Source organism: Motacilla alba, chromosome 10 (genome assembly GCF_015832195.1).
Source record: "Motacilla alba alba isolate MOTALB_02 chromosome 10, Motacilla_alba_V1.0_pri, whole genome shotgun sequence".
Lineage (NCBI taxonomy): Eukaryota > Metazoa > Chordata > Aves > Passeriformes > Motacillidae > Motacilla > Motacilla alba.
This window is the reverse complement of record NC_052025.1, coordinates 14748000-14767918: the sequence shown is the minus strand read 5'-3', so window position 1 is coordinate 14767918 and position 19919 is coordinate 14748000. Positions and strand designations below refer to the sequence as shown.

At 44.1% G+C, this 19919-nt stretch overlaps 1 protein-coding gene across 6 annotated transcripts in view; it reads right to left on the bottom strand.

Annotated features, from left to right (window-relative positions):
• Window positions 1-18088, bottom strand: part of CHD2 (chromodomain helicase DNA binding protein 2) — an 85356-nt gene extending 67268 nt beyond the window's left edge. For 3 of the 6 annotated variants that reach the window (XM_038147441.1, XM_038147439.1, XM_038147436.1), the window contains exons 1-2: window positions 3159-3613; window positions 490-562 (exon numbers count right to left, since the gene is read on the bottom strand). The gene's annotated coding sequence lies outside the window, so the exon portion shown is untranslated. Of the gene's footprint in view, window positions 1-489; window positions 563-3158; window positions 3614-17795 lie in introns of those variants that run through there. The other 3 variants (XM_038147440.1, XM_038147438.1, XM_038147437.1) reach the window with 2 other exon arrangements.
• Window positions 18089-19919: the final 1831 nt, after the last annotated feature.

Sequence of the window (19919 nt, the reverse complement as noted above, 5' to 3'; positions counted from 1 at the left end):
AATCTCCTTCTCTATAAATTCTTGAAGTCTTGGGTTACTAGCTCCAAATACAAATCCTACAATTTCCCCAAACATTAATGCTACAAACTCATTAAGTAAAAAACTGACATAATTTTCCAAGTTTAATGCAGGTTTTCACTAGTGAAACAGGACATATAAAACTTCATGTTATACACAAATACTGTCCTTTTCCACCAAATACAATACATATATATATGTACCCATATATTATAAAAATAAACAGTTCACTTAGTAAATAGCCTTAGTAAACTGAACTTTATACCCAAACAGCACATAAACGTGACATTATATGAAGACAATCTACCTGTAACTGCAAAGAAAAGCTTTTTAGAAGTCCAGACAATTTATAAAATGTGTCCTCTCCACATAAAAATGAGATTCTTCTCATCTGCACAGTAGCAAAAAGGCAAATTCCAGTTTCAGAAAATAACAAGGAAATGAACTAACACAAGGTATGACCATTCTTACCTAAGAAAAATAAGGCATGAACGAATCCTCTGGAAGCCAGTCAGGAAATACGGTTCTGTTCACGAAATCCTACCTGAAAAAACAAAGTATGGAAATTTTCAGTACTTTGCTTCAGAAAAGCAGCGTTAGTCGTGTCTGAAATCTATCAATCTTTAGATAATTATTAAGTTGGGAAAAACTTATGATCACAGTACCTGTCCTTTGAACTGAACTCTAAAAATAAAAGTATGAGTGGCTGTATGTCCCTGCCTGAAGAAAAACCCACTGGAGACGAGTGACTGACATACAACATGCATGACCTGTGTTTTTCATGAATAACTGCAGTCAGCTCTTCTGTCTCCCATTACTTTGATTTTGAAAGACTTAAAGCTAAAATTCCAATTTAAGATTTTTTTTTTACTGAGTAATTTATCACACAATATCCCTCAGCCCTTTTACTTTTTTTTTAACTCATTAAAATCTTTAGCAGTAGACTATACAAAATGAAATAAAACCTTTGCTGATAACAAGGTTATTTTAAAATGGCTTCTGTCATCAGCTTCTCTGAATTTTAAGTCCTAAGTTATTTCATCTCCTCAAAAGAACATCTTTTTTGCCCTTTAGAATACAGTTTTAAAGCCTTCAGTTTCTTCAACCTTTAATCAGATCCCAAACTATGTTCTTTTAACACAAGGAACACCATATCTGCACAACCTCTAGCCAACTTTTCTTGCTTTTTGTGAAAAGCCATAACATTTTATTTTGCAGCAATTATAATTATCACCAGCATTACTTCATACTCTAGAAGTGTAGAATCATTCTGTAAGTATACAATTTTAAAAACCATTTTCATGCTGGGTTAAAAGATGTAAAATCAAATACCTACACCTTAAATATAAAAAAAAAACCCGCCGCAGAACTATTAAATAAAACATATTATGAATTACACGTAATTTATTTTCTGGACAATTACCTGCTATTTTATTTTCAGCTGTTAAAATAAACCAGTCAAAACTGTTTTAAAATTATCCTGTAATATACTTAAGACAAATCCAGCAGACACCCACCTAAAGCTAGAACTTTCTTTAGGGCAAAGTGTGTATGCCAGAACCTGTTCTACACTGCAGAACTGTTGCTGGGGTTATAAAACCACCATAATCCAAATCTAAAATAAAGACACCGAACACTTTGCATAAAGGTGACAGAAGTCCAGTGGTTGCTAAAACTTGTATTTCTACTTCCAAAAATAGGGCTAACTTCAATTGTTGCAATGACAGATTCCTATTTGCAAAGGAAGTACCGAAAAATGTAGATTTACCTCCAACTGCAGTATTTAAAATCCGGACAGAGTTTTATAACCTTGCACAAGCGTACACCATTAAAATCCAACAAATATGGCTATACACAACCTCAAATTAAAACTAAAGTTTTTAGTATTTACCTTTTGCTCTTCTACAGGGACTTTTTATATATTTAAAATTACAATTTTACCCTTGAAATTGGTAATTGCTGAACGCAAGCCAACCCAAAACAAACGTCAGCCATTACATTTAAACTTGCATTTTTAGAAAGTCTTGCGATAGGTCTTGAACAACTTCTGAATTATCAGAACACCGAAAGGACGATTAAAATGTTTTGTAAAGAGAAGTAACTGTGAGATCTCTGAAAAACCTATTAACTGAATAATAAAAACAAACCTGATACCCATTAAATGTTTTTTAAAAGCTTTCCATGTCAGACGCAAACTCATCCGTTTCCTTATCGTGCAATTCGTATTTAAGTAACTCTCTTTTCTTTTTGTAGTGTCGCCTAAATCACAACTGTAGTATTTTGCCAACTTTAAACGGTAGACTTGGCATGACCGAGCTTTGTTTTTCTCAAGCTTTTAAGTTTCTACATTGCCGTTTTAATTGCAAAATCAAATTTGCACGTAATTCCGAGGAGTTATCTTTTAAACTTCTGCACCTGAATTGCTGTTTCCCCAGTAAAGTCAATTTCTCTCTATTGTTTCATAAAGTACCAATTTGTCTCATCCGCAGCCTGTTTCTCTTACTGGTTTACAAAGAGTTAAAAGCCAACACCCCACAAAAAAACCACTCCAAGTTTTATTTTTAAGAGAAAAGGACATGGCGTCTTTGTTCTTAGAAACTACGAAAACATATCCCAATCCGACCAGCGACGGGCAAGAAACGCTCTTTACATAGACACGGGGCTAAACATTTCAGTGATGCTGTCGTACAGCCTTCACCTCTCCCCCCTCCCTCCACTGCTGCATTGGAGCTCCAGGCTGGTTTGCGGATACCCCCCTCGAACGCTGCGCTGGGGGGAACCGGTCCGCAGACCCCCTGAGCTCGGTGCTGCACAGGGGAGCCAAAACCCGCCGCTGCTCCCCCCGGGGCTGCATCGGGGACAAGGCGTGCGGAGCCTCCCTGCAGGAGAGCGAAAGGAGCGCCCGCAGCCGCCGAGGGTCACCGGGGCTCCCCGCGTCCCGCCGCTCCCCCTCAGCCCAGCCCGGTCTCGGCACGGGCGGGGGTCCCCAAGGGTACCCGCAGGTCCCCTCAGCGAGAGGCGGGGGGGGAAGGAGGGGGCAGGGGGAAGCAGCGCCCCCTCCCCCTCCCGGCTCCAAGGACATTTTGTTTTTCCTCCCAAGGACAAAGGACAATGAGGAGCCCGGAGACTCCGGCACTTACCCGGCGAAGAGCAGCCCGCTGACAGGCACCCGGGGCCCCGAGGACGGGGCGCTGCTCCCGGCTCTCCCTGCCCGCGGCCAAGGGCGGCCCCGCGCCCGCCCGGCGAGGGAGCGGCGCGGTCAGCGCTCGGCAGCCCGGCGCCATTGCTGCCCGACCGTCGGCAGCCCCGCTCGGCAGCCCGGCTCGCCGCCCTCCGAAGCCCCGGAGCCCACAGAGCGCCGGGCCCGATTTGGCGCCCGGGAGCGGCACCGAGGGCGCCCGCCGGGCGTCTCCGGTGCGAGCGGCGGGGACAGCGCCGGGAGACGGGCGGGAGCTGCAGCTGCTCCCCGGCCATCTTGTGCCGTGTGTGTGAGGGAGCCTCCGCCGTCTCCTCTCAACTCCTTGCTCCCCTCCCCCCGCACAACATGGCCGCCCGGTCGCTCCTCACTGCGGCGGGGAAGGGGCGGCGCCGCCCGCAAGCCCCGCCCCTCCCCGCGCCGCCCCTCCCCGCCCGCGGCTGCGCGCGCGCCGCGCGCCGCTCCCCATTGGCCTCCCCCCGCGCGGGCCCCGCGCGCTCCGGCGCCGCGGCCTCCCATTGGCCCGCGCTCTCCGCCTCAGCCGCCTCCCATTGGCTCCCACCGCCTCCTCGCGCGCCGGCCGCAGCAGCCGCCCCTCAGGGGGAGGCGGGAGCGGGAGCAGGAGCGGCCGCCGCCCCTTCCAGCCCCACCTGGCTCGGCCGTCCCACCTGAACTGCCCCAGCACAGCCCTGACCCCGCTGGGCCCCAGCGCCGCCAGACCCCACTGCAGAGATCTCCTCATGCCTCCGCCTGCCCGCACTCACCCACAGCGGGGTTCAGCCCCTTGAGGTGGCTGCTGGCGTCCCGCATCTCACGGCCCCGTTTGCCGCCATTCCACAAACACCACCTCTGTTACCAGGCCTTGACGTGAGCCAGGGACAGCTCACCTGCCAGGGTCCCCACGGAGGAGTGGGGCTATGAACCGTCTATTCTGATGGGATACGCACCACTGTTGCTCACCCTGAGCTCCAGAGCCCGGCTGGGGCACAGGGCCAGCACAACCCAGTCCCTTGCCCCTCTGCCACATCAATCTCCCATTACTGCTGCTCAGAAACAGCACAGACATACAAATAAAACTAGGTATCCTGCTTTTTTCAGCCAACGCTGTAGAAATTCTCTGGTGTGCCAGCCTCACCAGGACACTGTCTCCTGTTTTGACTAGAGCCATGGAAACCACTTCAGATACCAGCAAGATGGAAAGACATCCCTCACATTCCTGGTCACTGCCGTGAATCCTGTGCCAGCCCCAGTTACGGTGCTCCTCTGCAAGAAGCACGCACAGCAAACATGACAAAACTGATATTTATATCAGTTTTACTGATAAAAAGTTTCACTTCAGCAGTCACTTTGAATAATATGCGCGTCTTTCACCTTCTTTCATTTGTCCGGGTGACTCCATTAAAAGCAGAAAGAATTGTCTACATCTTCCTTTTTCATATTAATGTACCTGGGTAATTATGACAGAACTAGACTAACAATACTTCAAATGATTATGGAAGGCCTCAGGATCCAGTCTGGCATTAGAGATCACACAACTGGACTTTGGCAGCTCTCTCCTGAGCTGAGTCCTGGAAAAATCACAAGGAAGTGGCCAGCTGAAAAGAATTAATCCCTACAATTTTGAACCAAGAGTTGTATTTATACAGAGCAAAGATGACCTTGTGTATAGGATAGCCGAGGATATCTACTACTTTTAGACAGTGGGATAAGGTGTTACCATCTCCAGAGGAGGGATGGTGGTGACCCACATAAAGGTGCCACAGCACGGGAACATCCAGTCAAGGAATCAGTGGTGGTACTAATGAGCCAATGCAGCTTCTCACTGATAAGGGGCAAAATGCCTTTTTTTCCCCCCTCTCACAAGAAGAATTATTGAAGTTCTAGTCTAGGAAGACTACAGATAGCAGAAAGCCTGTTCTACAACTTCTTTCCCATTTAGCTTTCTGCAAAGGCAAATCCTCTTGCTCTCAGTGGAACTGCTCAGATGTAACTGTGTGTAAAGGTGCTTGAATGGAGGGAACTCAAACGTTGTTCTCCTTGGAAAACCACCAGCAATGAAAAAAGGGGGAAGGATGAGGCAGGATCCAGATGAAAGCAGAGTGCAGTAACAGCACTTCTCCTTACGTCAGCATTTTCAGCCATTCCTGCATGATAAAACTTCACAGGAAAGACCAAGATTAGAAATTCCATGTACAACTTCCAGTCTTTCTCTTGTTTCTTCCCAAAACACAAGTACGTTTCTAGCAGAATATATGTGTGATCACTTGCAATAACCAGATGAAAGGGAGAAAAGAGATCACGGATTCTAGACATAATAGTGCCTTGTAAGAGTAGTGTGATTCCAGCCAGGAGAGTTGAGATTGTGCCTGAACAAGACCTAACCTGTGTGCTCAGACTGTTATCTGATTTTCTCTAGCTATACCAGACTGTATAGTGTAATAGACTGTTCCTCTTATAAAAAACCAAACAAAAAAAAAAAAAAAAAAAAAAAAAAAAAAAAAAACCAAAAAAAAAAAATAACAACCCTATGTACATTTATAGATAAATGTTTCTGGAAGTCTGTTACTCTATCTCAAAGTCTAATATCTTCATTAAATATGTGCAGCACTGCTCTTTTGCTTCCTGGGCACCAAGACCTGAAGCAGCTCTGAAAATCCTTCCACGAGTATCATGACCTCCTCTGTTCCTTGGCCCTGAGTAGTTGCATGGAGGTGAACACAAGTACAGTCCCTCTGCAGAGCCATGGTGTTGCTGTTCCTTACCAGAACAGACTGTTTGCATTCTTCTTCCTAATGAAACCGTGGAACAAAATTCTCATTCCTTCTGCCTCTGCAGTTACCCCATTTTTTCCTCCTAAATTCAGTATTTCTACACTGCAATTTCCTCTATGAAATTCATTCCTTCTTTTTCAGGTAACACATTCTCTTCCTTTGTGTATCATTAGACCAAACATTTCAGCCATGTTTTATGAACCACATGTCTGAAAATGATACAAGTTAATGCTTCCATTACTAATTTGAGAACTATTTTCTGAGATTGCATCTGTGGCTGGAATTCCAGATGGAGGCACAGAACCTGACTTTCTGGTACTCTATTTTCTTCTAGAACCTTTCTTCCTTCCCCCAGCCCCATGCTATTATCCCTTAGGGACAACATACAAAGGCACACTGTGATCCCACGGGGCAGTGACCCTTCCCCACTGTCCCAACGTGCCCTCTGTACCAGAGGACACCAAAAGGTTGGTGAAGCAGTTTATTCTTAGCAGTTTATTCTTATACAGCATAGCCTACAGATCTTTGGAGACACAAATGTAATGGAAAGGCAAATGTTGGACAAAATGGTTGGAAAGGCCATTGGACAAAATGGTTAAGTATTATATCTGCCTTTTGAAGTAGAAAACAGGAGTCTGAACAAGACTGAAGAAAAGTCACCAAACTTTTCTTCAACCAAAACTCTCACTTTTCAGAAGAAACCAATGCCAATTTCCTAGGCCCTAGGCCAAACAGAATAGTTTAGATTACTTGGACAGAGAATATGCAAACAGGATATGGAATGCCCTTTGAGCACAGCGAGCTGTTTGTGGGAGGCATTTAACTTCCTGTGAACTGGGTGTTTATAGAAATTGTCACTTTGTCCTGAATCAAGCAGGGGCTCTATTTTCAGATTTTGTCTGTAACCTGTAACATGTTGGTCAAATGGGGATTTTCCTCCCCCCTTTGGTTTCCTTCCTCAGTGATTGACAATTAAAATCACAGTAACTGCTCAAGTAGATACAAATTCACCTTCTAAGCATGGAACCACATTCCCCACGTGACTGGTGAAAATTATTATGGTGTATTGATCCCAGCTAAAGCTTTTTGCTACTGTCACAAGACAAGCAATAAACCCAGCAGGAGCAAAGATAAAACTCAGTTCTAGCAACGAACTAATGCTGCTCATTCTGCTCCAGGTCTGGAACTGGAACTGAAATCCAGACTTTTGCTCCAGCCGGTAATGAATAATTGCAAACACATCGACATACATAAAGAGAACTTTTACATATGCCCTTTTTGTTCCTAGGCTTTAACACCGAAAACTGAGATTATGTTAATATGGGGGGTTTGCTGGCACTTCTATGGGGCTCACGTTCAGAATGATGAACCTTGTGAGCAGCAAAAAAGAAGATTTATTACTATGAATAATTAGAAACAAGTTCTTATCAGTGTTATAAACATATGGTAAAGAAAGAAATCTTTCGATCTAAGCCAAACCCCAGTGTTTTTTCAATTTATTCAAAATGAAGCCATTTTAACCAAGATTCAGCTCTCTCTATTCCTGCTTTCAAAGAAAAGTAAGTTATTAATAAAAAGTATAAAGATGAAATGGAAGTCAGAAATGGATTCAAAACATTTTTTGGGACTTAATGCTCTCTCCTAAGCAAATTTTTAGCTTGTTGGCCACAGTGTATGAAAGAGTCAGTACTGTTACTGTACACATGATCTTGTGGCCTGAGCTCAAAGTTTAGATCTAAGAGCTCCTTAACAACCAACACACCTCGCTGTTTCAGTTTTGCATGAGTTCCTGTATACAATAAAGCAAATTGCAGACCAGCAGCTATTGTCTAGTGAGAGGATTAATTATTATGCTTTATATTAACTCCACTAGGGAATATACACACTTTTTTTTTCCTTGGGAAATCAAATCCACTTTTCTTAAGGAGGTTTGAGACTTGAATAAAAACTTATAATAAGAACTCTTAGTTTTTATTACAGATAATCTTCAAACTAACCCTTGTTGCCATCTTAACTGGATATAAGAAATAGAGAACATCTCAGTGAAGGTATTTATGCTGTATTTGGTCAATGCCTAACACACAGCTATTGCCTTAAATGGCAGCCTTAGAGGTATAAGAAAGTTGGAAAGAAGCAGTAGTCCTTATTCTGATGAAATCTTATGAGTTTAAAACTCTAGACTGTTTCAAACTTAAATAATGTGGGTGATAGGGTAATAATATGTTTAATTGCTTCTTAAAGTAAACCACTGGAGCTTGGAACAACAAATCTGTTTCTTTACCCCCTTTTTTGCCCCTACTTCTTGTATGGAAAGTTCTGTTTTTTCAAGGTCACCTTTTAGGTAACAAACTATTCTGCTTGGCTTGGAAAACTTTTATAAGAGGACTGGGACATGGCAGAAAAATACCGACCATTTTACTTGTCTCCACTTAGACACTGGAATTTATAAAAGTGTTGACAAGGTATTACATGTCTTCTTACATGAAAAAATTATTGCTTACTGCTGACATCACCTTTGAAAGCAAATAAGAAACTAAAGTGCACCTTCCCAGGGACTGTAATGCCAGAGGTAGAGCAGACCAAGGCAGGTCTGTGACCTGGCTTACACACTTGAACTGATCAAGTTCCCTGCCTGCAAGCTTGCAGGACTGGAACGATACAAGGATTAGATGTGGTGATAGGGTTTAAAATCACTTCAAAAGGTAGAAGCTGCTAGGAGTGTTCTGTATCTCACCATTCCAGCTGGAAACAGAGTCTGCAGAGTCACGGGAGTGTTTTGTGGTCATTATTTTATCAAGAGTTTGTTGAAAAAAAAAAAATCAGCACAATTAAGGGAGCCTAATCCCATCTTACATTTCAAAAAAGATATTGTTCTCCCATTTCCCAATACGTTATATAGTTAGTCAGAACATTTTATAACTTTTAAGCCAACTCTTCAGAATATCTGGATTTTAAATGTAGCTGCAAAATTATATTTTTAGAAGATATAGACAATAAAATTAATGTTTTTTTGTAAGTTCAGATAATTTGAAATTCTTGCATGATTATTTCCTTATGCACACTTAAAGCTCATTTTCCAAAGGCATTTACCTGACCATCCTTGAAACTTATTTCCTGCAAAAGCCAGTAAAGCTTGATTGCTTAAGTGTTTGAGGAATACGATCAGAAAAGGAAAAACAGGCTTAGCAAATGTGTGTTTACACATCCAAATTGAGGAGAAAAAAAAAATTCCAACTATAAGCTCTAATTTTTATTTTTATGCACTCTCCATTTGAGTTCTAGTGGAGACTTTGGAAAGTTATGATGATGATTGTAACAACAACTATATTTTCTTGGTAAATCTCCTTAGAGTTTTGGAGGCAAAGGGTTTCATACCGGCCTTGCAAACATGAGGAATTTCACTCAGACTGAACAAGATAAATTACAGCTACTCTAGAATGAAAAGAAAAACAGCCCAGTCTCCAAAACCGCAAGTACAGAACTGGGATTTTTATTTCGAGCAAGTTTCAAGCCTGTTTCTATAATGATCTTCATTCTCGTCTCCCGTGGTGCAGGTGGCACCGTAGGGCATTTATTGATTGGTATATAAAAGTTGACAAAATGATGCATTATTCAGTAAATTGCCACATGCAGGGAAAAGAAACGGTACCTTTTTTTCTGAAATCTTACAAGCATACACTTTTTTCATTTCATAGACAGTGTGACAAAGCACTGAATCACCCTGTTGTAGTGCACCATATATATAAAATATGTCTTATGTAGTAGCTCAAAATAAACTTTTTCGTATTTGTCAATACTTGCTAGATGTGGAGTCCAATTTTGCTGTAGAGAGACACCAACACACTTGGATTAGAATGTCACCTGAACAGAAACAGCTCCTGTGTCAGGCTGGTGTTTCTCATGAGCTTTTTTACGTTTTCTTCTTACAGTCAATTCATTATAAACTGGCTCCTGCCAGAACTTTACCCAACTCAGAAAGCTCATCAGCCCAGGGACTAGAGCAGCTCTGGGCATGTCAGGCACAGGAACTCCAGAATTACCAGCTATAACTGTTGTAGACAAGAAATTTTCAAGCTGAAACGAATACTCCCCCTCTCTCTGATCAACCCAGTAAGGGTGACAATCTTGTCTCAGCTTAAAACCATTCACAGTGCACTTTTTTTTTAACAGTCAAAGTTTTATATTAGGTGGTGAGCTCTGACAAAATGTAAGCAGCCCTAGAAAACACTGCTGGTACAATCCTGTCACAAAATTAGGTCAATGGCTTTTTGTGCAATTAAAGCAGCAGAGCAAACACAGGACATCTTGGCTGAGACATGCACAGTGCTTGATCACCACCTGAAAAATCTGTCACCTTCACTGCCATTTCACCCAGAGGAAGATCCCAACAAGGTTCTGTGCGCCCAAAACAAGATTTATTTTCTTCAAGATTTAATCATGCATCTAACCAGAATGTATCACTTCTCTCCACAAACGTGTCTTAAGTGTAGAAACATTTACTTTAATGACAAAAGCTGAGATTTTGATCTCTTCTTGTTACTCCAAACACATGGGACATAAGTTATGTGCCTGTGCCTTTAATTCAGGGCTGAGTAATTACATTTAGGCCCATGGAATCACTCCAGTTTTCTCTTGGTGTCTAAACTGAATGTTGTCCTAAGGATTTGGAAGCACATGAAGTGAATTAGGGATGAACATGTATGGCAGTACTTGGAAAATGCAACTGAAGTGAACTAATCCAGTCTGTAGAAGGGAAAGAGAACCTGAAACAGAGGCCTAAATTTCAAGGGTAAGAGCAAGCATTTGTAGCTTTGCACATACAGATATAATTGCATCACCATTCTATTAATTTTTCCCAACACTTTTTTCTTTCATATTTTTATTAATAATGGCAAAACAAAGATTATAAATTGTGCTAGGTATTTCACCTCTCATTCCTCTCCTTCAGTATGCCTTTAAAAACCTTCCCTAAAACAGACTATTGGCTATGAAGAGACCAAACGTGAGACCGAAGCAGAAACAAATAGGTCAAAATAAAATGCTTTTAATTTAGAAACTATCTCAGATTTTCTTGTAACGAGGCACACGTGCTACTGATATTAAACAGTACATTTGATTACTCCAACCTAGAGCGTAAGACAAAGGAAACCAGAAAGCACTTTGGGAAAAAAATGTGTGGAGAGCATAAGTTCGTATGTGTAGGAGCTAAAGGCAAATGCTTGAATAATTTACAATCATAACATGCATTAAAATGAAACACTGTGACTTTAATAACTAGCTTTTTTTTTCCTCCCCTTAAACTCCAATTATTAAGCTATTGTGCTCCAGGCTAGCATATCAGGTGCTGATAATGAACATTCAGGCACAGGACTTCTGCTGCACAAATGAAAATTGTTCTGCTCAAAAGATTAATAAAGGATTATCTTCTTACATATACACATATATATACATCTACACACACACACACACACACACACACACACACACACACTGAACAGAATTAAAATTGCAACTAAAATTGGAATGTTGAAGTCAACTCAAGTGCTGTTAATAATGTGGAATTAAGTTTAGGGGAAAACATAACCTAATTAAGAGGTTCCAAAAGGCACATTAGTATATGCTGAAAAAGTGATTTTTATATATGGAAACTATTTTATGCTTTATGTTATCATTATAATGCAGTGTTTGTCTTAGACAAACAAACCAAGGATTATGCATGAATGTCACGCTGAAGTTCTTCTACATTTATTGCTGGTGATCAGTGCACTGCGCTCAGGTTGTGTTTGAACTGCAGATGGAATGTAACCTTAGAAGAGTAAAAAAGGGCAATCAGGAAAAATAATGGTCGTGAGATGGCAAAGAGGCTTTTCTGTAATAAAGGAGTCATCGTCTGAAAGAAAGCTTTGCAGGTGACAAGCTTGAAAAGGAACCTTTAGACCCAGAGCCAGGAGATCAAAGGCCCTCCAAAATTCAGCTGCACATAACATGGAGTAGTCTTAAATATGACTAATACTCCTTGAAAACCTAGCTGGGATTTGAATACTGTGGCTGGAAGTTTTCAAGTCTTTTGTGAGCAGCTGAAATAACGACGGCTGCGTTCCTGGGAGTCAGCAGCCCCACACCCAAGTGTGCTGCACTGCTGCAGCATTCCCAATCCCACACCATATTCCCACAGAGGCTGCAACATTTCGGAGCTACACATTATGGACCAGTCAGCTGGCACGAGATGGTCATTGATGGGTCAGCAAGGAAAATAAACAGAGACCCTCTGCACTCATTTAGTAGTTTAGAAGATGCACTGATTCATCTCTATAACATGCAGCCCTCCCCAAAATGCAGAACCTCTAAACAGAAATTTGTTGAAACTGAACATCAGATCAAAAGCTCCAGGCCTTTAACAGCACCATTTCATGAGCTCTGCCTCCTTAAGAAGCCAGGAGAAAAAAAACACAGCTACATGAAAAATAAATGAGCAGCTTTTCCTGACTCTGAAACCAGAAAATAATGACATGAAACCAAAATCAAATGCAGCACTATCAGTTGTATTCCCAAATGCCAGCATTAATTCTCCCTCTTCCAGCTCCCAGAGACTTGTTAAACAAATGAGCCTTATAATGCATTTTGCAAGTGAAAGGTCCCGGAGTGGTAAAAAGTCAGCTCCCATACCAAAAGCGCTTAATGAAAATGCTGCAGCTTATTCCAGGAGTTCTGCACTGAAGGGCATCAGCCTGAGCTCACTCCTGCCACGATTCCTATTTTCTCCTTTGATCAAAAGAGCAGTTCTGCAGCACTAGCAATAGTCCGGGCTTTTAGATCAAAACTAGTATCTCAAAACCTGGAAGTCAAGTCAGCTCGTGTAAATCACAAAAGGCCGGTTTCATGCGTGCACAGACCAGTCAGACCTTTTTTTTTTTTTTTTTCCTCCAGCAGAAAAAAAATCCTTTATATAAAACATTCCTGATGTACCACATTTTCCCTGCACGCATGGTCTGGGTGTACATCCACGCTGTCATCCTGGTTGTCCCCCCTACACCATTCGTGGCATTTTTGGAACCATGTACACCTCTAAGATTTTTTGTCTCCTGGAGAGAGACCGGATTTTGCTTGCACACTGCAATACCCTCAGAACTTTATCCCTTTTCCCTGGTTTTCCCCGCTTGTTGTAACTTTTTTTCCTTCAAGTTTAAAAAACAAAAGCCTTTGGACTGAACGAGGGTGAAATAACACTCTTGCTTCAAACCAAGGAGAAAAACCTTAAATCGAACTGCACGAACACAACATGTCTCCTCTCGCTGCATTAATGCCGCCTCACGAAATGGCGCCTGCCTCTGCAGACAGCTGCCTCGAAACGCCCACGGCTCCTCGGGAAAACAGAAATGCGACTTTTTTTTGTTTGTTTTTTATTTTCCCCGCAAAGCTTTTGTTTTTCTCTCTTCACATTCAGCCCCTCGGTACTTCCCGAGAGCAAAGCCGAAACCTGACGGGGAGAGTTCTCCTTGATAAAACCTCCGCTTTCGGAGCCCCCCGGGACTGCTCCCCACACGGGCGTGCGTGTGTGGGGCCGTGGGCTCCAGCCCCTGCACACTGTCAATAAATGCGCCGATTCAGCCGCTATCGCCACGATCTTGCCTTTCCAGAATTTTCTCCCACCGCTTCCCAAATATAAAAGGAGTTTTTGTGCTGAACACGGAGCGGGAGCGGTGACGGGCTCGGCGCAGGGCGCCATGTGGTATTTGGTTTCTCTACAGTACATGTTTTTATAATGAAGGGGGAAGGGAAGGAAGGGAGCTGCTCCTACCAGCATGCCAATAATCTGTTGCAAAGGGCTGGAGCGCTCAGAGCCAATTAGTGCTCCTGTTAACCATTTAACTGCGGAAACAAAGCCAGTCCCGGGCGCGCAGTCCGCGGGATTCGAGACAGAAAAGACCGTGTGAGTTCCCAGGGCATCGTGTTCGTACAGATTTTTTTCATAGATGCATTTTCCCTATACTTTAATAATAAATGCTTTCGATAGACAAACTGGCCACTGAGACTCTGTTAGATCACAGCATGCAAAGGTGGGACAGCTATATCCTGCACACGTACACCACAGAGTTTTAACAGAAGCTGGATGTGCTTCAGGATCAGTGCTGGCCTGTGGTGGAACGATAAAAGCCACCCACAGGAGGTGCATTTCCGATACGGATATCAGGCCCCTGCCACAGGAACAGCAAATCCATGCTGTCCGTGGCGGGCTGGGAAGGGTCAGAGTGCTGCTCTGCCCAAGATGTGTCACTGCAACACAGTGACATCCCCCAGCAATGCTGCTGTGGGTGGAAAAACACCGTAAGGTGGGACGAGCTCTAGGAAAGCAATGGCAGAGTCTGTCTCCCTCCAAATGTGAGGTCTCCACCATCCAGACAGCACCACCCTACCACCCTGCACCAGTCTTGTTTTTTCAACTCCTTAACCACATCAGAACAAGATCCAAAAAAAAAAAAAATCTTTTTATGTGCTGCAGTATAATTTGTTATAAACCTTTAAAGCCTGAGGCAGGCCAGATCGTGGCTTGTTGTATGTCACCGAACAAGCCAGGGAAGACGACGCACAGGGAATTCTCAGCCTCGATCTATTTTCTCTGGGGGCAAGTCTGAACATTGCCAGAGAGCACAGACTGCATTAGTCCTGATGCGCAGCAACAGTAACCTGCTCCCGCTTGACCTCAGCAGCGGATCAGTAAACCTATTTTTGTCCTCCTATTTTATCCCATGACGTAGCAGTGAATATTGGATCAGACTCCCAGGGATGCCAGGAGGACCAGCAGAGTTTGTACAGCTCATTGAAGTGCCCAGGGTGCCAAAATCAGGCTCTGCACCACAGCTCAGCAGCCCTGGCAAGAAGCAGACTTTACTTGCTTGGGAGGGGCTGCAGCAGCGCTGCAGGTCTGCTCCCACCCCAGGCTAGCTCTGCAGTGCACATGAAAGGCATATTCAAACATCACTATCTTCCCTAAGAGATGAAGTTAAATTTCCCTAGTCACCATGGAGAAAGTCCAGTGTTCTTGAAAGTTGCAGGTTGCCCCGTCTGAAGTGCTGTACCAAGGCCGACGCTGCAATACATCTCACTTTTAAGCTCTAGAAAGGATTGCGACCAAGCTATAACTTTACATGCAAATTAAAAACACTGGGGACCAGGGGGAAGAAACATATGGGTAAGAAACTAGCAGATTATTTAGGCATGTTAGCTGTGAGAGCACAGGCAATACAAAAGCGCTCTTGTTCCTGTTGCCTCCCACAGCTGCATTCACTAAATATATCCCGGGTTGAGAGCTGCATTTCTCCACCCCTTCCTCAGCCCAATCGCGTTTGCACAAACGCCACCCAGGTCCCTTCGGACAGGCAGTGAGGCAGCAGCGATGCCCTAGTTACAGACGGCATGAAGAACACCAGTGACTAATCATGTCTGCAACAGGGTGAAATTGTTACGTCCACACCTTTTTTGGAGAGGGAGTCCATGCAGCTGATCTATATTTAACTTAAACCCAGGGTGGTTTGTTCTCTATAAGGATACACCCCATTTGTATGACAGAATCAGTTACTGGAAGTTATTCCCATCAGATGATTTTCAATTCCCATCAGATGCAAAAAAAGAAGCAGAAGAATAGCCACCTCTATAAAAAAAAAAAAAAAAGAATTCAAAAGAATTCACTGAATCCACCTCCTGGCAGATGTGGAGGAGGGCAATGGTCTTGGGGACTGGCTGTCCCCCAGAGAGTTTTACCCAGTTTTACCTTCCATCAAATCTCTGTGGTGTTATTGACTGATCATATATACAATTGGGGTGGGGAGAAGAGATATCACTGAATTCCCATAGGACTGAGGTGCTCCCTCCACGACCTCCATTCTGCTCCTTGTATTTCTGCCATCCGCACTTTGCATCCTTTACCCTCAAGGACGCATCCTTTGCCCTGGCACAACAGAACCTTGGTCCCAACTGCAGCCTTGAGACGCTGCTGCAGTCCCAGCAACAGAGGGAAGAGCTGCCCCTTCTCATATACTGAATTCTAGTAGATCAAATTGTGCCAGGAAAAAAAAAAAAAAGTTATCTTGGTGTCTTTCCTCGCTTCCAAGCTGTGAACCAGCAGGGATTTTGACCCTCTTGGTCTCTGTTTCTTCCTTTCCTCACAGTTCCCCGTTTCTTCAACACCTCCAGTTCCACTAGCAGTGCAGCTAATTTGACAGAATCTGGTCAATTTTTCAAGCTTTCTCATTTTAAGAAGTCAGTGGGAGCACACTATCTTGCAATCAAACCTCACAGGAGGGAGAATTAAATATCTCATGCATGACCTTAATCCATAGGATTTTGCAGATAGTTCCTCTTGTAATCTCAATACCCGGAGTTCATTACGCATTCAAAACGTATCTGTAGCCCGGGAACATTTTGCAACAAAAGAAACTCAAATTCATTTTGATATAATTATGCAGTCACAACAGTCACATGCTTGCTATGGAATAAACATAAATACTGGGCTTTTGGGAATAACTTGCAGATATACAGTGTTAAAAAAACAAAACAAACCCCCAAACCAACACAAGAATGAAATGCTCTATTATATATGGAAAAAAAAGATCAGGTTTAGATGTCAAATTGCAGTCAAGGAAAATGGCACATTTGTGAAGTCTTTTATATATTTTTTCGATCTGCAAAACATAAAAGAAAGAACTGAAACTGATACTTAAGCCTCTCCATAAAGTAAGGACTTCATTTTCTAAAGTAGGAATATCATTCAAGGCATTTAAAAACCTTTGAAATCAGATAATTCATTCACAAAATGGCCACAGGTCCCTAAGCTTAAATCGCTGAAAGCTAGAGAAGTTAGAAAACTGTGCTCTGGGGTTTGTGTCTTTCTAGCACGTTTTTTCTTTTTCTGCCTTTCTTGCCTTCCTGAAACGAAATTACCTCAAAGACTGTTCTAATTTTGTCGCTGGAAATTTCCTCCGTTAATTAGGAGCGTTGCTGTTCAAGAGCCACACCCTGCTGTCCTGGTGGTGCTGGAAACCAGCCTCGCTCTCTGGGACCGGCTGGGGGCCTGCCTGCGGTCTGCAGGATCCTATGGATTTTGGACCACACGTGGGAAGGTGTAGTCCCATCTCTGTGCTTTTAAAAAGGGAATACAAAACGTGAAACCCGATGTTAAACCTGAGCCCCAGAGAAGCCACAGGAGCGTGAGTTACCTTCAACAGCACTGCAGTTCTAAAAGCAAGCAATGGCATAAGGGGTTGGTATGGAAGGTTTCATCCCTCAAAGAAAGCAGTGACTCACCCGCATTCCTAACTGCACGAACAAGGGAGGCAAACCCTTCTCTGGCAATTAGGATCCTCCACATTCTCCTGTGTGGAGCAAATCCCAAGCAAAGGTGACTGTGGTGGTGAGTTAGAGCAGACACAGCACAGGGCAGATGTATTTTGGAAAGGGAGCCTCTTTTGCACACCTCTGTGTTTATGTGCCTTCTTGAAAAAATAAAGAGGTCCCAAGTACTGCTTTTCACTTCTGAAAACACACTGAAAAGGAAAAGGACTACTACTAACAACCGGTTTTTAAGAGCCAAACCCATCTTTTCTTAGATACCTTTTTTTTTTTAATACTAAGAGGCAGTAGTTTACTTTAAAAATCCAAACAAACAAACAAAAACCAATCCAAGGAAACAAGTAAAACAAGTACAAAAGTTCACTGAGCAGAGAGCCAAGCAGTGTGTAACATGGATAAGGTGCTGTTTCTAACCATCAAGTTACCCATATGGGGAATTTTGACCTAGGGATGTGGAAACTCACCCTCCCAAACGTCTGCTCAGTTGTTCCCATCAGACAAGGCACACTTCACTGATGGAGGACCAGCATATTCCAGGTGGCATGTAGCCAAGCTGCTAAACATGCCCTGCTCCACCCTTCCTCCATGGCTCTCCCAGAGGTGGGGAACACTGTGCAGCTCCCCAGATGGCCGGGGCATCAATGGAGCTGCTGGGCGGTAGCAACAGAGCCCTCAGCAGCAGGGATGAGGAGGAGGTGGTAGAAAGGCTGAGTGTGAGGAAACAGGACTGAAAAGGAGCCCAGAAAGCACAGAACGTTGCTAATTTGTGAGAGAAACTGCAGGAAACCAACATCTCTTAACTGTAAACCTCAGAGAGTTGTGGTTAGGAGACAGGTGACAGGGTGACAGGGCGGGCTGTGCCTTTGCCCCGGAGAGATGCCTCAAAGCCACGATCCAAATGGAGCTCCCCAGGGAGTGGGGCTGGGTAGGTGGTCCCCTGTGTAGCTGTGCCAGGGCTCTGTTGGGTGAGGTTTGTTCGTCTGTGTAATGCAGGATGCCGGAACGCCAGCACAAAATTCCCCTCTGGCTGCATACTCCATGAAGCAGAATTAAGGCGGATGCTCAGTGTGTTCCACTTCATATGAAATTTTTCAATTCTCAGGTTTCCAGTGGTACACAGACACCCCAAAGTAATCTTCATTCATTCCTCCTGGGGAGCAACTCCTGAGGGTTCTGGGAGCTGCTGCAGAAGGGAAGGGGCAGCATTACCTAAGTGGGGGGGACTTGTGAGGGAGCGCAGTTGTTTGTGTGACATCTACCAGTGTAGTTTGTCTGCTGATGCTGGGAGAGACCTTGGCAGCATGGGCTGCTAGAGGAACACAGAACTCTTGTTAATGACAAGCATCAAGCCTCAAAGAGATAAAATAAGCTATCCTAGAGCTGAAGCCATGTTTGAGGCATCATGGAAACGCCTGTTGCACTGATGCCGCTGCCATACTTAAAGCTGAGCCCCAGCAAGCAGGGACTGCACACAGACCAGCTCCTCCTGCTGCTGCAGATTCTGCTGGCGGCATTTGAAATATTTTAGGCATTTCAGACTACTCTCCTGTCAGGACTCTAGAGCTTACATTAAAAAAAAAACCTGTTTATCAAGTTGCAGAACAACAGCGATCCGTCTGGTTTATTAGATGGAAAGAACAAGAGCGGGGGAGGATTTCGCTAACAGTATTTCTACCTTGATTAAGTGACTGTTATGATCAGAGCAACAGAAAACAAACATCGCGAGCTCATTACAAGAGATTTCCTTGTGCAAAGGAAGAGAAACTGCCACAAGAGATGGACTCAATTTATATTATTATTATTATTATTATTATTATTATTATTATTACTGCTACTACTACTACTACTACTACTACTACTACTGAGCATTTCGGCTGTTTGGAAAGCCCAGTTCTGCCAGGCTGCTTGAGAAAAAGCAGCATTTGTCCCCAGCTTTCGGCATGAAAACACAACTGAAATCCCTTTTCGGGAACAAAGGTGCTTCCCAGGAGCCTGGCGTGCCGCCGGCATGCCGAGCGCGTAGCCAGGCAACGGCAGCCGGATTGGGGCTTGCGCCTCACCCGCGATGCTCCAGCCTCCACAAACAATTCTTGCCACGTAGACAGGACCGTGCAGGGTAATGGAAAATTACTGCAGGCTTTTTCTTAAAGGGCGAGCACCGCCGCTGGCGGAGGAGGCTGATCCGCATCGCACTTGCCGGCGCGCCCCAGGGTCAGCCCGTGTTTCCTGCGGGGAGGCTGCAGTGCGTCACCGCGCACCGGGGCATTGACACACTGAAATATCATTTACATGCTCTTCCAGCCGGCTGCGGGCATCAGGAGCTGAGCTGCAAGGGAAGGGGGGAGCAGAGCAGCCGGAGCTGAGCAGCCGAGGGCTGGCGTTCTCGAACTGCTCTCTCCACGCGGCTCGAACACGGCAACCTTGGTGCGGTGCGGTTCGTACGGGCTGCGGGCTGCTGCCAAAATAACCCTCCTGCGCTTGGCAGGAGCAGCGTTTTTACAGCTGCCTGGCACATTCCTGCAAGGCTGCAGGAAGAAAAAAAATACCCTTAAAGAAAGAGCAAACTTTGGCAGTGGTTAAGCTGCTAT